General features: G+C 39.7%; 1 pseudogene; it reads right to left on the bottom strand.

The window, feature by feature from the left end:
• Window positions 1–11,207: 11,207 nt before the first annotated feature.
• On the bottom strand, window positions 11,208–11,509 carry LOC116622848 (annotated as a pseudogene).
• Window positions 11,510–15,403: the final 3,894 nt, after the last annotated feature.

Genomic DNA, 15,403 nt, shown 5'->3' with positions numbered 1-15,403 from the left:
CAGAGTTGCACACCTACAAGATAAACTTGCTCATTTCTTCTCTTGCTAATATTGATCAGCCCTCACAGATTTACTTTTTTTTCTTATGATTAACTATTTTTGTTTGGTTAAGCGGTTGACAAACTTTATTTCAGCAGCCAAGTTTTTCCCTTGGATAAAAATAGCTAAGCAGTCCCCGTGTGTGAAATAGACCCACATCTTGCTCCCGGAATAGTGGGGCTGGGGCCCAGGGGCCATCTTAGCTGGTCTTCATAGCTCCCTTCTCAGCTTAGGCACTCCACAGACTGGAGCTTTCTGTTCAATACTCTTTGTGAATCACTGGTCTAGTTCAGTCTCCTTATTTTGCCCAGAGAGTTAGAGGCACACATTCAGCGTTTCATTGCTTGTTTCCGACAGGGCCAAGATTTGAACTGGCCTGGTGCTCAGTAGCCCTCCCAACCATCCTGGCCAGATGGCCAGCAGGTGTTTTTAACAACTTGAAGGAAGTAGGCATTTTCCCTAGGATCAGTCTCAACTACTTGCTTTTATCATTGTTGATGAGCTGAAAAGCGCTCTAAGAAGACACTACGTTCAAGCAATGAGGATGTGAAAACCCCTCTTTTTCTCATTTCCACTTTTCCTGCAACTGCAGAACCCTTGACACCTCCCTGTCTCCCTGCTACCCCAGTGGTTTGGGGAGCTATCAGGGCATATAAAATGTGCCCACAAACAAATCACCAATTGTATTCCCCTTCTGATGATACCCAGCAGGCCTGCTGGTCTCCAGCTCTGCATTCTCCTGGCTAAGTTTGTGGGCACTGGTGACCTCTTGCTTGGAGAGCTGGTGTGGAGTGGATGGACATTCTCTCTTCTCTCTGTCACCCTCCATATAGCGGTATCTTGTGCCCTGGATCTTTATGGAATTTTTAATGATTATGGCCAGGAATACTCCATAAGGCACAGACATTTGTCCAATAGTAGATGCTCAGTAAGAGAGATAACTCTAAATAACTGATTCCATGTGATACTCAAAATAGCCTCAACCCTCTGATCATTATAGCTGGGTAACTGGATCAAGCCGGTTATGCAGGACTTTTTGTAATGTTTTGTTTTAATAAGTTTTGTCCCAAGAGTTCTCTTAATTCCTCAAAAACAGTTGGGGGGATTTCCGGCAGGTTCAACCCACTGGGCCCACAGACATGCCCAGACACTCTCAATTCCTCCTGGTGACCCAGTGGAAGCTCAAGCTGAGATTCCACTATGCTATAAAAAGTAATTCCCACAGCTTAGGATGTGTCTACAAGTTGGATTCTTTTTTGTTTGTTTTGTTTTAATCTAAATTCAATTAACATATAATGTATTATTAATTTCAGAGGTAGAGTTCAGTGATTCATCACTTATATAGAACACCAAGTGTTCATTACATCACTTGCCCTCCTTAATGTCCATCACCCAGTTACCCTATCCCCCCACCCACCTCCCCTCCAGCAACCCTCAGTTTGTTTCCTATGATTAAGAGTCTCTTATGGTTTGTCCCCCTCTCTGATTTCGTCTTGTTTTATTTTTCCCTCTCTTCCCCTATGATCCTCTGTTTTTTTCTTAAATTCCACATAGCAGCAAGATCATATGATAATTGTCTTTCTCTGATTGACTTATTTCACTTAGGATAATACCCTCTAGTTCCAACCACGTCATTGCAAATGGCAAGATGTCATTTTTTTTTGGATGCCTGAGTAGTTTTCCACTATGTATATATACCACATCTTCTTTATCCGTTCTTTTGTCGATGGACATCTGGGCTCTTTCCATAGTTGGACTATTGTGGGCATTGCTTTTATAAACATTGGGGTGCAGGTGCCCCTTCATATCACTATGTTTGTATCTTTGGGGTAAATGACCAGTAGTGCAATTGCTGGGTCATAGGGTAACTCTATTTTCAACTTTTTGAGGAACCTCCATACTGTTTTCCAGAGTGGCTGCACCAGCTTGCATTCCCACCAACAGTGTAAGAGGGTTCTCCTCTCTCCGCATCCTTGCCAACATCTATCATTTCCTGAGTTGTTAATTTTAGCTGTTCTGACTGGTGTGAGGTGGTATCTCCTTATGGTTTTGATTTGTATTTCCCTGATGCCGAGTGATGTTGAGCATTTTTTCATGTGTCTGTTGGCCATTTGTATGTCTTCTTTGGAGAAATGTCTGTTCATGTCTTCTGCCCATTTCTTTTTTTTTTTTTAAAGATTTTATTTATTTATTTGACAGAGAGACAGCGAGAGAGGGAACACAAGCAGGGGGAGTGGGAGAGGGAGAAGCAGGCTTCCCGCGGAGCAGGGAGCCCGATGCGGGGCTCGATCCCAGGACCCTGGGATCATGACCTGAGCCGAAGGCAGACGCTTAACGACTGAGCCACCCAGGCGCCCCATTCTGCCCATTTCTTGATTGGATTATTTGTTCTCTGGGTGTTGAGTTTGATAAGTTCTTTATAGATTTTGGATACTAGCCCTTTATCTGAAAAGACATTTGCAAATATCTTCTCCCATTCTGTCGGTTGTCTTTTGGTTTTGTCCACTGTTTCCTTTGCTGTGCAAAAGCTTTTTATCTTGATGAAGTCCCAATAGTTCATTTTTGCCCTTGCTTCCCTTGCCTTTGGCGATGTTTCTAGGAAGAAGTTGCTGTGGCTGAGGTCACAGAGATTGCTGCCTGTGTTCTCCTCTAGGATTTTGATGGATTCCTGTCTCACATTTAGGTCTTTCATCCATTTTGAGTCTATTTTTGTGTATGGTGTAAGGAAATGGTCCAGTTACATTCTTCTGCATATGGCTGTCCAATCTTCCCAACACCATTTGTTGAAGAGACTGTTTTTTCCATTGGATATTCTTTCCTGTTTTGTCGAAGATTAGTTGACCATAGAGTTGAGGGGCCATTTCTGGGCTCTCTATTCTGTTCCATTGATCAATATTTCTGTTTTTGTGCCAGTACCATACTGTCTTGATGATTACAGCTTTGTAAAACAGCATGAAGTCCAGAATTGTGATGCCTCCAGCTTTGGTTTTCTTTTTCAACATTCATTTGGCTATTTGGGTGTCTTTTCTGGTTCCATACAAATTTTAGGATTATTTGTTCCAGTGCTGTGAAAAGAGTTGATGGTATTTTGATAGGGATTGCATTGAATGTATAGATTGCTCTAGGTAGCATAGACATTTTAACAGTATTTGTTCTTCTAATCCATGAGCATGGAATGTTTTTCCATTTCTTTGTGTCTTTCTCAATTTCTTTCATGAGTGTTCTATGTTTTTCTGAGTAAGATCCTTTGCCTCTTTGGTTATGTTTATTCCAAGTATCTTATGGTTTTTGATGTGATTGTAAATGGGATCGATTCCTTAATTTCTCTTTCTTCTGTCTCATTGTTAGTGTATAGAAATACAACTGATTTCTGTGCATTGATTCTGTATCCTGCCACTTTGCTGAATTCCTGTATGAGTTCTAGCAATTTTGGGTTTTCCACATGGAGTATCGTGTTATCTGCAAAGAATGAGAGTTTGACTTCTTTGCCAATTCAGGTGCATTTTATTTCTTTTTCTTGTCTCATTGCTGAGGCTGGGACTTCTAGTACTATGTTGAACAACAGTGGTGAGAGTGGGCATCCCTATCATGTTCCCGACCTAAGAGGAAAAGCTCTCAGTTTTTCCCCATTGAGAATAATATTCACTCTGGGCTTTTTGTAGATGGCTTTTATGCTATTGAGGTATGTTCCCTCTATCCCTACACCATGGAGAGTTTTAATAAAGAAAAGATGCTGTATTTTGTCAAATGCTTTTTCTGCATCAATTGAGAGGATCATATGCTGTTCTTGTCCTTCCTTTTATTAATATGATGTATCACATTGATTGATTTGCAAATGTTGAATCACCCTTGCAGCCCAGGAATAAATCCCATTTGTTCGTGGTGAATAATCCTTTTAATGTACTGTTGGATCTTATTGGCTAGTATCTTGGTGAGAATTTTTGCATCCATGTTCATCAGGGATATCAGTCTGTAATTCTCCTTTTTGGTGGGGTCTTTGGTTTTGGGATCAAGGTAATGTTGGCCTCAGAAAGAGTTTGAGAGTTTTCCTTCCCTTTCTATTTTTTGAAACAGCTTCAGAAGAATAGGTATTAGTTCTTCTTGAAATGTTTGGTAGAATTCCCCTGGGAAGCCATCTGGCCCTGGACTCCTGTTTGTTGGGAGATTTTTGATTACTGCTTCAATTTCCTTGCTGGTTATGGGTCTGTTCTGATTTTCTATTTCTTCCTATTTCAGTTTTGGTAGTTTATACATCTCTAGAAATGTATTCATTTCTTCCAGATTGCCTAATTTGTTGGTATGTAGTTGCTTATAATATGTTCTTATAATTGTTTTTATTTCTTTGGTGTTGGTTGGGATCTCTCCTCTTTCATTCATGATTTTATTTATTTTGGGTCCTTTCTCTTTTCTTTTTGATAAGTCTGGCCAGGGGTTTATCAATCTTATTAATTCAAAGAACCAGTTCTTAGTTTCATTGATCTGTTCCACTGTTCTTTTGGTTTCTATTTCATCGATTTCTGCTCTGAACTTTATTATTTCTCTTCCTGCTGGGTGTAGGCTTTATTTGCTGTTTTTTTTCTCCAGCTCCTTTAGGTGTAAGGTTAGGTTATGTATTTGAGACCTTTCTTGTTTCTTGGAAAAGGCTTGTATTGCTATGTACTTTCCTCTTAGACCGCCTTTGCTGAATCCCAAAGGTTTTGAACAATTGTGTTTTCATTTTCATTTGTTTCCACAAATTTTTTTAATTCTTTAATTTCCTGGTTGACCCATTCATTCTTTAGTAGGATGCTCTTTAGCTTCCATGTATTTGAGTTATTTCCAAATTTCCTCTTCTGATTGAGTACCAGTTTCAAAGCATTGTGGTCTGAAAACATGCAAGGAATGATCCCAATCTTTTGGTACCGATTGAGACTTGATTTGTGACCCAGGATGTGATATATTCTGGAGAATGTTCCATGTGCATTTGAGAAGAATGTGTATTCTGTTGGTTTAGGATGGAATTCTCTGAATATATCTGTGAAGTCCATCTGGTCCAGTGTGTCATTCAAAGCTCTTATTTCCTTGTTGATCTTCTGCTTAGATGATCTGTCCATTGCAGTGAGTGGGGTATTAAAGTCCCCTACTATTATTGTATTATTATTGATGTGTTTAATTTTGTTATTAATTGGTTTATATAATTGGCTGTTCCCATGTTAGAGGCATGAATATTTACAATTGTTAGATCTTCTTATTAGGTAGACCCTTTCATTATGATATAGTGTCCTTCCTCATCTCTTATTACAGTCTTTCACTTAAAATTTAATTTGTCTGATATAAGGATTGCCACCTCAACTTTCTTTTGATGTCCGTTAACATGACAAATGATTTTCCACCCCCTCACTTTCAATCTGGAGGTGTCTTTGGGTCTAGAATGAGTCTCTTGCAGACAGCACATTGATGGGTCTTGCTTTTTTATCCAATTTCCCTTGTGTCTTTTGATTGGGGCATTTAGCCCATTTACATTCAGAAAACTATTGAAAGATATGAATTTAGTGCCATTGTATTACCTGTAGAGTCACTGTTTCTGTATATTGGCTCTGTTCCTTTCTGGTCTATGTTACTTTTGGGCTCTCTCTTCGCCTAAAGGATCGCCTTTAATATTTCTGGAAGGGCTGATTTAGTGATCACAAATTCCTTTAGTTTCTGTTTGTCCTGGACGCTTTTTATCTCTCCTTCTATTTTGAATGACAGCCTTGCTGGATAAAGTATTCTTGGCTGCATATTTTTCTCATTTAGCACCCAAAACATATCATGCCTTTCCCTTCTGGCCTGCCAGGTCTCTGTGGATAGGTCTGCTGCCAGTCTAATGTTTTACCCTTGTAAGTTATGGACCTCTTGTCCCAAGCTGCTTTCAGGGTTTTCTCTTTGTCTCTGAGATTTGCAAGTTTCACCATTATATGTTTTGGTGTTGACCTATTTTATTGATTTTGAGGGGGGTCTTATGTGCCTCCTGGACTTGAATGCCTGTTTCTTTCCCCAGGTTAGGGAAGTTCTCCACTATAATTTGCTCCAATATACCTCCTGCCCCTCTCTCTCTGTTCTTTCCTCTTCTTCTGGGATCCCAATTATTCTAATATTGTTTTGCTTTATGATATCACTTATCTCTTGAATTCTCTCCTCGTGGTCCAGTAGTTGTTTATCTCTGTCTCAGCTTCTTTATTGTCCATCATTTTGTCTTCTATATCACTAATTCTCTCTTCTGCCTCATTTATCCAGGCAGTTAGATCCTCTGTTTTTTACTGCATCTCATTAATAGCCTTTTTTATTTTGACTTGATTAGATTTCAGTTCTTTTATTTCTCCAGAAAGGGATTCTCTAGTGTTTTCTATGCTTTTTTCAAGCCCAGCTAGTATCTTTATAATCATTATTCTGAACCCTAGTTCTGACATCTTACTTATATCCATACTGATTAGGTCCCTGGCAGTCAGTACTGCGTCTTGTTCTCTTTTTTGAGGTGAGTTTTTCTGTCTTGTCGTTTTTGCAGAAAGAGGTCGCTTTCTATCTGTAGAGTTGCAGCTATTCTTTTCTTAGATCTCCGGTTGAGTTTGCAGGTGTTCAGAATCATTTGATAGCTATCTAGCTGAATTCCTGGGACCAGACAAAACTAAGGTCTCCTACTCCTCTGCCATCTTGGACTCCTCCACAAGTTGGAGTCTTTTCTAGCCCACTGAGCTGATCTCGAATAGGTATCTCCTTTTCCATGCTGCTTTATATCAGTGCCAGGATTCCTAAGTGTCTGCCCAACATCATCTTCTGACTCAGCCTACGTTCTTCTGAGGTTCTTCTGCCCCACACTGACTGGCCAAGCATGGATTGTATTAAAAGGTAGAGTAATGAGGGCAGGAAAAGGATTACCAGTAGGAAAATCTGCAAGTGTAGAAAAGAGAGTTACATTTTAATTAGCGTTAAAAAAAAAAACAGTTTGCAGTTTATAAAGGCTTTTGTATATACTTAATGCACTTAACCCTCAGAATTGGGCATTATTATCCTCATAAGGTTTCAATTTCTTTGAGGATACTGTGCCAGGAAAATGTTGTATGTCCTCAGAGAAACTGATATTCACTCTCCTTAATGAAAACCAGATATTTCTGACCTCATTTTTCCCTTCATACCTTGGCTTCTAGGAACCTCAGATTCTAATGTGATGAAAATTTATGGCTTTTATCAACCTTTATAGTTAGCATGCTTTCTCTGATTCTTCCCAGCTTCGCTTACTCTTTTTTTTTTTCTTTTGCATTCATTCATTTCTTTATTTTCCCATATGTACCCTCCTTCAAAACATTTTAAACAGATTATGGAAACTTATACCAAATGGTACCAAAATAAAAAGATTGGGTTAGAGGAATGGAAATTACAGAGTGGGAATAGAAAAGGGCCCCAAAAGGAAATGTCCTAGTTTATAGACAATAAAGAGACATGGCCAGAGCATTAGGAATCTGATCCTTAGCTACCTGTGAAAGGATGGGAAAGAAAATACTCAGCAGAACATTTGTACTTTTCCTCTGAGTTATATACTTCCTATGAATCACAGGAAAGTTTTTACCACTCCAGGTTATAAAGAAATTTGCCCATTTTTTTCCTTCTAATCCTTTTAAGGTTTCTAAGTTTTACCTTTAAATCATTGATGCATTTGGAGTCAATTTTGCTGCACAATGTAAAGTGTAGTGCCAACTTCTTTTTCCACAGGGCTACCCAATCATCTCTACATTTTTTAAAAAGTGAACTTTACCCAACAGGTTTGAAATGCCTCTTCTATCATATGCTAACTCCCGTGTGTATTTCTATCCTATATTTCTAGGCTATTCAGTTACATTGGCATTTCTAGTTGTGCAGTAGTTCCCTATTTTTAAATTATTGTGCCATTATAAATATGTTTTAATAGTAACACTTGTTATTCTTCATTGCTTTTATAATTTTTCAGGTATTTGCCTAACTGTTCTTGCCTCTTTTCTCATTTAATTTTACAATTAGCTTGCCTAGTTCTAGAAAAAGAATATTGGCATTTGTTGGAATCTCATTGAATTTATGAAACATAACACAGAATTTTTGATGGCTACTTAATATTCTTTCATATTGATATACCCTGATTTATCTAACCATTCTGCTATTTTGCGACCTTTAGGTTGCGGGCATTGATTGTTTTGTCTGGTATTTATTTACCCTCTTTCTTTCGGGTAGTTGCTTCGTTCTCATTCTAATCATATGACTGGGTTGAGGGCCATTAAACAAAGAACCTCATCACATCCTGGTAGTTGGTTCAACAGCCAGATTGGTGACACAACCAAGCCAGTTAGACTCTTTCCCTAGGATCTCTTTGAATGGGGAAACTCATTGTAACTAGAATCACACTCTTGCTGGTTATGAGAGCTAAGAATCCCATTTTGTAAAGATAGTGCCCCCCCCTTCTTTTACTAAGGTATAATTGACAAAAATTTTATATATTTAGGATGTATAATGTAATGATTTACTATATGTATACATTATGAAACGATTATCATAATCTAGTTAATAAACACATTCATCACCTCCCATAGTTACCACACAGATCTAGTCTCTGGGGCGCCTGGGTGAGTTAGTCGGTTAAGTGTCTGCCTTTGGCTCAGGTCATGATCCCAGGGACCTGGGATTGAGCCCATCATCGGGCTCCCTGCTCAGTCTGCTTCTCCCTTTGCCCCTCCCCTCCCCGCTTGTGTGCTCTCTCTCAAATAAATAAATAAAATCTTTTTTAAAAAAAGATCTATTCTCTCAGCAAAGTTCAAGTATAAAATCCAATATTATTAACTGTAGTCACCATGCTTTACTTAGACCCCCAGAACTTACTCATGTTATAACTGAAACATCTTGGACCAACATCTTCCTATTTCTCCCACCTCATAGCCCCTGGAAACTGCTGTTCTAGTCTTTGTTTCCATGAGTTTGACTTTTTTAGAGTCCTCATACAAGTGAGAATATACAGTATTTCTCTTTCTGTTTGGCATATTTCACTTAGCATAATATCCTCCAGATTCATCCATCTTGTCACAAATGGCAGGATTTCCTTCTTTTTTTATGGCTAGGTAATATTCCATTCTGTATATATAACACATTTTCTTTATTCATTCATCTGTGGATAGACACCTAGGCTGTTTCCATATCTTGGCTATTATGAATAATGCTGCAAAGAACGTGGGAGTGTAGATATCTCTTCAATATACTGATTTCATTTCCCTTGGATATATACCCAGAAGTAAGGTTGCTGGATCATATGGCAGTTCTATTTTTTGTTTTTTGAGGAACCTCCCTAGTGTTTTCCATAGTAGCTGCACCAATTTATATTCCCACCAACACTGTATGAGCTTTCCCTTTTCTTTATATCCTCGCCAACATTTACTATCTTATCTTTTTGGTACTAATCATTCTAGCAGATGTGAGGTGACATAAAAATAGTTTTAATTGAAGTAGTACTGAACAATATAAAAGATATTTTTACTCCTTTCCTCCCTCCATGCCTTTGTTTAGATGTGAGTATCTTATTGAGCATTGGGTATCCTCTAAATTTCAGTCATGGCTTTTCTACCAGTATCCTAGTCTGTTCCTTCCTGCATCCTGCATGTCAGCCAAACTGCTTTAGGACTATACCTTTGCCTTTCTTGTCTTTGAAACCTCTTCTGAGACTCCCAGGTCTTCCTATTTGTTGATTTGAATAGCATTATTATACTTCACCATTCATAAGACGCATATTCAGAGCCTTCACAGACCCCCACCTTTGCTAAGTTGAAATGCTTGTTCATGCTTTCTTCTGAGCTGAAGTTTTTGTGCAAGATATATATGTATCCTAAGGCTAGGTCTTCGGTCATCATGGATGTTTTCGGTTTCACCTCGATTGCTGTTTTTCACAAACATTTTTTTAACTTCTTCATAAATTACTATATGCTGTATAAGATTCAAGACAAATGGAGGTCAGTCAGTGAAAACACACATGACCAGCTAGTTTCACACATTAGCCCAGTGATACATCCTTTACCTGGCCTATGGTCTTGTGACAACTGCTCTTTAAATGTTTGCCTGAAGAAAATGACCCATTATTAGAATTACACAAAGCTTTGATTATTAAATCAGGGTTTTGCTTTATTTTTTCCTTTTTTTTTTCTATTTGCATTCAGTATTAACTCAAAATTTTCATTTTTTGAGGGAAGAACACACATCTGATTCCTTCTCCATATCACTTCCAGGTGCTTACTAATTTATTTAATGGCTGAGTGAATTTCTTATACACAGTTTTTCTCAAAGCACCTGGCACAGTGAATCACTCAAAAATTTATTGAATGAAGCATGAATATATGAATGAATATGGAATGAAAGAGTGTAGAATGGATCAATGAACTAAGTGTTTTCAAAGTGGAAATGTTCTGAATGCCAGAGTATTACAGCAATCTGATTTGTCGATATAACAAACAATTCAGATGGTCCCCAACTTACAACAGTCAACTTGCGATTTTTTTTGACTTTATGTTGGTGTGAAAGTGATACACAGACAATACTTAGAATTTTGAATCTGGATCTTTTCCTGGGCTGGTAATATACAGTCCTCTCTTGTGATGCTGGGCAGGGCAGGGAGCTGCAGTTCCCAGCCAGCCACGTGATCACGAGGGCAAACAACAGATAGACTGACAACCATTCTGTCCCCAGACAACCATTCTGTTTTTCTCTTTTGCCACAGTATTCAATGAATTACGTAAGATAATCAATACTTTATTAAAAAAGAGGCTTTATGTTGAGATGATTTTGCCTAACTGTAGCCTAATGTAAGTGTTCTGACCACACTGAAGGTAGGCTAGGTTAAGCTATGGTGTTCAGTAGGTTAGGTGTATTAAATGCATTTTTACCTTATGATATTTTCCCCTTATGATGGGTTTATCAGGATGTAACCCTGTCATAATTTGAAGAAGATCATCTATTTCTCTATCTTTTTTTTTAAACTACAAAGCTACTTTTAATATGTTGGGGTGAGCCCCATAGGAAAAAAAAACACTGGGAAGAGTTAACCCCCACACCCCCAGGAGTGGCCCAGGGGGAGAGTGGCTATCTGAGGGTAAGAAAGCACAGAAGGGACCTGCTGCAGACTCAGGGCAAAGGGAGTGCCATTGGTGCTAGGACCTGTGAGCACTAAAGGAGAAAACGCAAGCATGGTGGGACTGGCTCCAGGCACACAGGTGAAGGGCAAGAGGGTTGGACACGAAGCCACAAAGCGACTTGGGTTTCTCCTTCTTCTCTTTTGCCCTTTTCTGCTTCTGCCGCATGATCTTTGAGTCCCTGGGAGTAGAGATGATGGGGCCCTCTGCTTGCAGGCAGCAGCAGAAAGCCTGTCATCTTGGCACCTTCCCTTCACCGAGTTGCTCTGCATTTTCATATTCTTCTGGTGGGTGAGCTCATGCTGATTTCCGCAGGTCATAGCGACGGCAGAGGCTCCGGCCTGCCTCTGTTGCATCCCCTTGTTCTGTCCAATCATTTATTTCTCTTATTAAGCAGGATTTCTCAACCTCAGCACTGATGACATTTGGGGTCAGATAATTCTTTGATGTGTGGGGCTGTCGTGTGCACTGTAGGATGCTTAGCAGCATCCCTGGTCTCTACTCACTAGATGCCCGTAGCTTCCACCACCCCATTTTGACAATCAAAAATGTCTCCAGCCTTTGCCCAGTGTCTGCCGGGAGAGGGGGGTGGTGACAAAATTGCCCCTAGTTGAGCACCATGGCTCTTAAGATCATTTGCTTCCTTTCCTCCCTTCTCTCCAGCTACATGTTTAATAATGTGGAAATCATTTTTAAACATCTTTCTGTTCCTCCAGCGGCAGAGTGGACCCAGGCAGATCTCAGTAGTCTAATGCACATTTGTCGTTCCCTTCCTGGCTTGAGGAACTGCGGGACTTTATATTTCTAACAGATATCACTTGCCTATCATCAGCATTTTCAGGCTGAATCTAGCTGTCAGGCTTTGTTATGTTGAAGCTGCTGTTGCCAACTTCAGTAAGCAAGAACAACAAAAAAATGCCTTCTGACTTCCCTAACAAGTAAGTCCTGTTTGACACATTTAATTCACATAGATACTGAGGCATTTCATTAATAGATGATGAGCTGTCATTTCTGAACTGTTTTCTTAGTCTTTGACGAAAGAAGGTGATTTGCTTCTTAAACAATGGAACCATTCTTTCGATTATTGTGTCTCATGAAAGAGAGAGGCTGATTGGGCAAGGTAGTGGGTAGACAGTTACCTATTTTATTAGTCATCACTTATTGTGTAATAAATGACTCCCCAGACTTCGTGGCTTTAAATAACAAGCATATGTGGTCTCAGTTTCTGTGGGTCAGGAATTCAGGAGCAGCTGAGCCTGGAGGTTCTGGTTCAGGGTCTCTCCCAAGGTTGCAGTCAGCCATAGCTGCTGTCAGATGAAGTTTCGACTGAAGCTGCGCTGGGGAATCCGTTTTACTCACATGGCTGCTGGCACGTTGGGCTAGCAGATTTTGGAAAACAAACAATAAACACCCCAGGGTACCCAGTTAAATTTGCATTTCAGATAAACAACAAATAATTTTGTGATATAGATCTGCAGTATTTGGGACATACTTTTACTATTATTCATTGTTTATCAGAAATCCAAATTTAATTGGCATTCTCTTTTTGAATCCCATAACCTTATTGGCAGGTCTTAATTCTTTGCCATGCGGGCTTCTCCAAAGGGCTGTTTCAGTGTCCTTATGGCGTGGTCCTTGTGGGACCTTTTTGAGACCCTGAAGTAGAGGACCCAGCTAATCTGAAGCTCAGAAGCCAGCTTCTCTGAGAACCAAGTGACAGAGGTGGAAACTGCATGGTCTTTTTTGATACAATCTCAGAAGTCACATGACATCATTTCTGCCAATTTCTGTTGGTCACATAGACCAATCCTCATCCAATGTAGGAGGGGATTACACAAGGGTATGATCATAGGGTGCCATCTTGGAGGCTGATTCCCACATCTATAATGTGGGATTTGAGGGCTGCTGGTAGGATCTCCCTCACTCTCTAAATATTACCTATTTGTGGAAGGCAGACTTCTAAGGCAACCCTTAATGAGTTATACCCGTGTATAATACCTTCTCCTTGAATGTGGGCAGAGCCTGGGACTTGATTCTAGCCAACATAATAAGATAAAGGTGATAAGATGTCACTCCCTTGATTAAGTTATATTATATGGCAAAGGTAATAGGATTTCATTTTCATAATTCTTTTACATTATATGAGTCCCTTTTAGCCTACTAGAGCAAGAGACTCTCCCTTGCTGGGCTTGAAGGAGCTGCCATGTTGAGAGACCTGCTAGAGGGTCTGTGTGTGACAAGATGGGTTGACTCTAGGAGTAGAGAGTGGCCCTCAGCCAACAGTCAACAAGAAAGAGGAGATCTCAGTTCCACAGTGGCAAGGAATTAAATTCAGCCAACACCATGTGAGCTTGGGAGAGGACCTCGAGACTCTCAAAAGGAATGCATCCCTGGTATCACCTTTATTGTACCTTTGTGAGACCCTGAAGTAGAGGACCCAGCTAATCTGTACCCAGGGTTGTGACGCACAGAAACTGTGAGAGAATACGTGTGTGGTTTTTTTTGTGTGTGTGTGTTTGTTTGTTTTTTTTCTTTTTTTTTTTTTTACGTGTGTGTTGTTTTAAGGTGCTAAGTTTTTGGTCATTTGTTACAAAGCAATAGATAACTAGCTCACCCTTGTATCTTTCACACTGTATTGGGGCTGATATTCTACCTTTGGGAGAGTATTATTAAATCTTAGTCCCTCCTCATGCCCTCTATTAAAATCTGTGCGCTCTCACAATGTGCCTGAAAAGATATATAAAGCCAATTTGCAAAACTTGATCCAACAAGTAGTTGTAATTAAATGTGGAGAATTGTTAAGATAGGTGAACAACAGGGGACTTTGAGTACACAGCAGGATGAGCTAAAATAGTCTAGGAATTCAGGAAAGGGCTTCTGGAGAAAGTGATATTGAAAGTTGGAAGAATTATTTAGGCCAAAAAGGAGAGATGCAGAGTAAGAAGGCAGAGAATTTTTTAAAAGTGTCAACTATTGTGGTATGACAGAAAAAGTGCATAAATCCTAAGTGTGCAGATGGATACATTTGCACAAAGCAAACACCCATGTGACTGTTGCTCAGATCAAGAAATAGTGTTACCTGCCTCCCAGAAGCCTACCTGTGTCCAATTCCAGAGAAGAACCTGCCCTTCTCCTCTGCAGGGGTAACCCTGTCCTAACTTACAACATCATACTTTAATTTTGACCCTTCTTATACTTTATATACTTGGACTAATATAGCACATGCTCTTCTGTACCTGGATTTCCTTCCCAGTATTATATTTGTGAGATTCATTCATGTTGTTACATCTAGCTGTAGTCTCATGGCTGCATAGTATTGCCTTTTAAGAGGATACCACATTGATTCCTGTTCATGTGGATGATCTGGGTTGTTTCCCATTTGGAACTGTTGTGTACAGTGCTGCTATGAACATCCTTGTGCATGGCTTCGGTGAAGGACAACATATGTTGGGTAGATACCTAGGAGTGGAATTGGGTGATAGGATGAAGGCATTGGACTTTTGAAATCAAGGAGTGAAGCATCTAATGTGGTTTACAGGAAAGCAAGCGATCTGCCACCAGTCTACCTTTCAAAGCTTGGTATAGACCACTCTCTGAAATACAAGAGAGTAGTCTAAACAGATGCCAGAAAGCTAGGTCAGTTCTGGATGGCTCACTGTGCTGCAAACCATGTTCAAATTTGGACTTTATCCTGAGGAGCCATTAAAAGGTTAAAGTAAGTGAAAGATCAAAATTCATTTTTTTTCAATCCCTAAGTATTTATTTAACCTAATTACTTGCTAAACACAATGCTAGACACTGCAATAACACCAAAAATATCAAAACATAGTTCATATCTTCTGGCTACAGTTTGAAGAATGAAAGGAAGAATTGAAAGGAAGCAAGCCTGCTGCATGGAGACAAATTGACTGCTATTTCAGTAGTTGTGAACCACAGAAATATTTGATCTTATAAGGGTTTATTGACTTTGTTGTTGATGTTTTCTGAAGTGAAGGACCTTGCATCGAATCATTGTTTTTTCCTGGATCAGCCAGAGGACTTAACTGGCATTTTTCACAGAAGATATGGGGAGGCTGGAGGAGCTGCTGGTTTGCTTTTGCTGGCTGTCAGGCACTCCTTTAGTAGTCACGTACTCTGCAAACGCTACTGTAAAGAAAATGAGCAAAGCCTGAGGGCCACTGTCCTAATGGAGCTTTCGACCATAGTAACATTGC

Source organism: Phoca vitulina, unplaced genomic scaffold (assembly GCF_004348235.1).
Source record: "Phoca vitulina isolate PV1807 unplaced genomic scaffold, GSC_HSeal_1.0 scaffold55, whole genome shotgun sequence".
Taxonomy (NCBI): Eukaryota; Metazoa; Chordata; class Mammalia; order Carnivora; family Phocidae; genus Phoca; species Phoca vitulina.
Note: the sequence above shows the minus strand (reverse complement) of the source record. Positions and strands in the feature narration are given on the sequence as shown.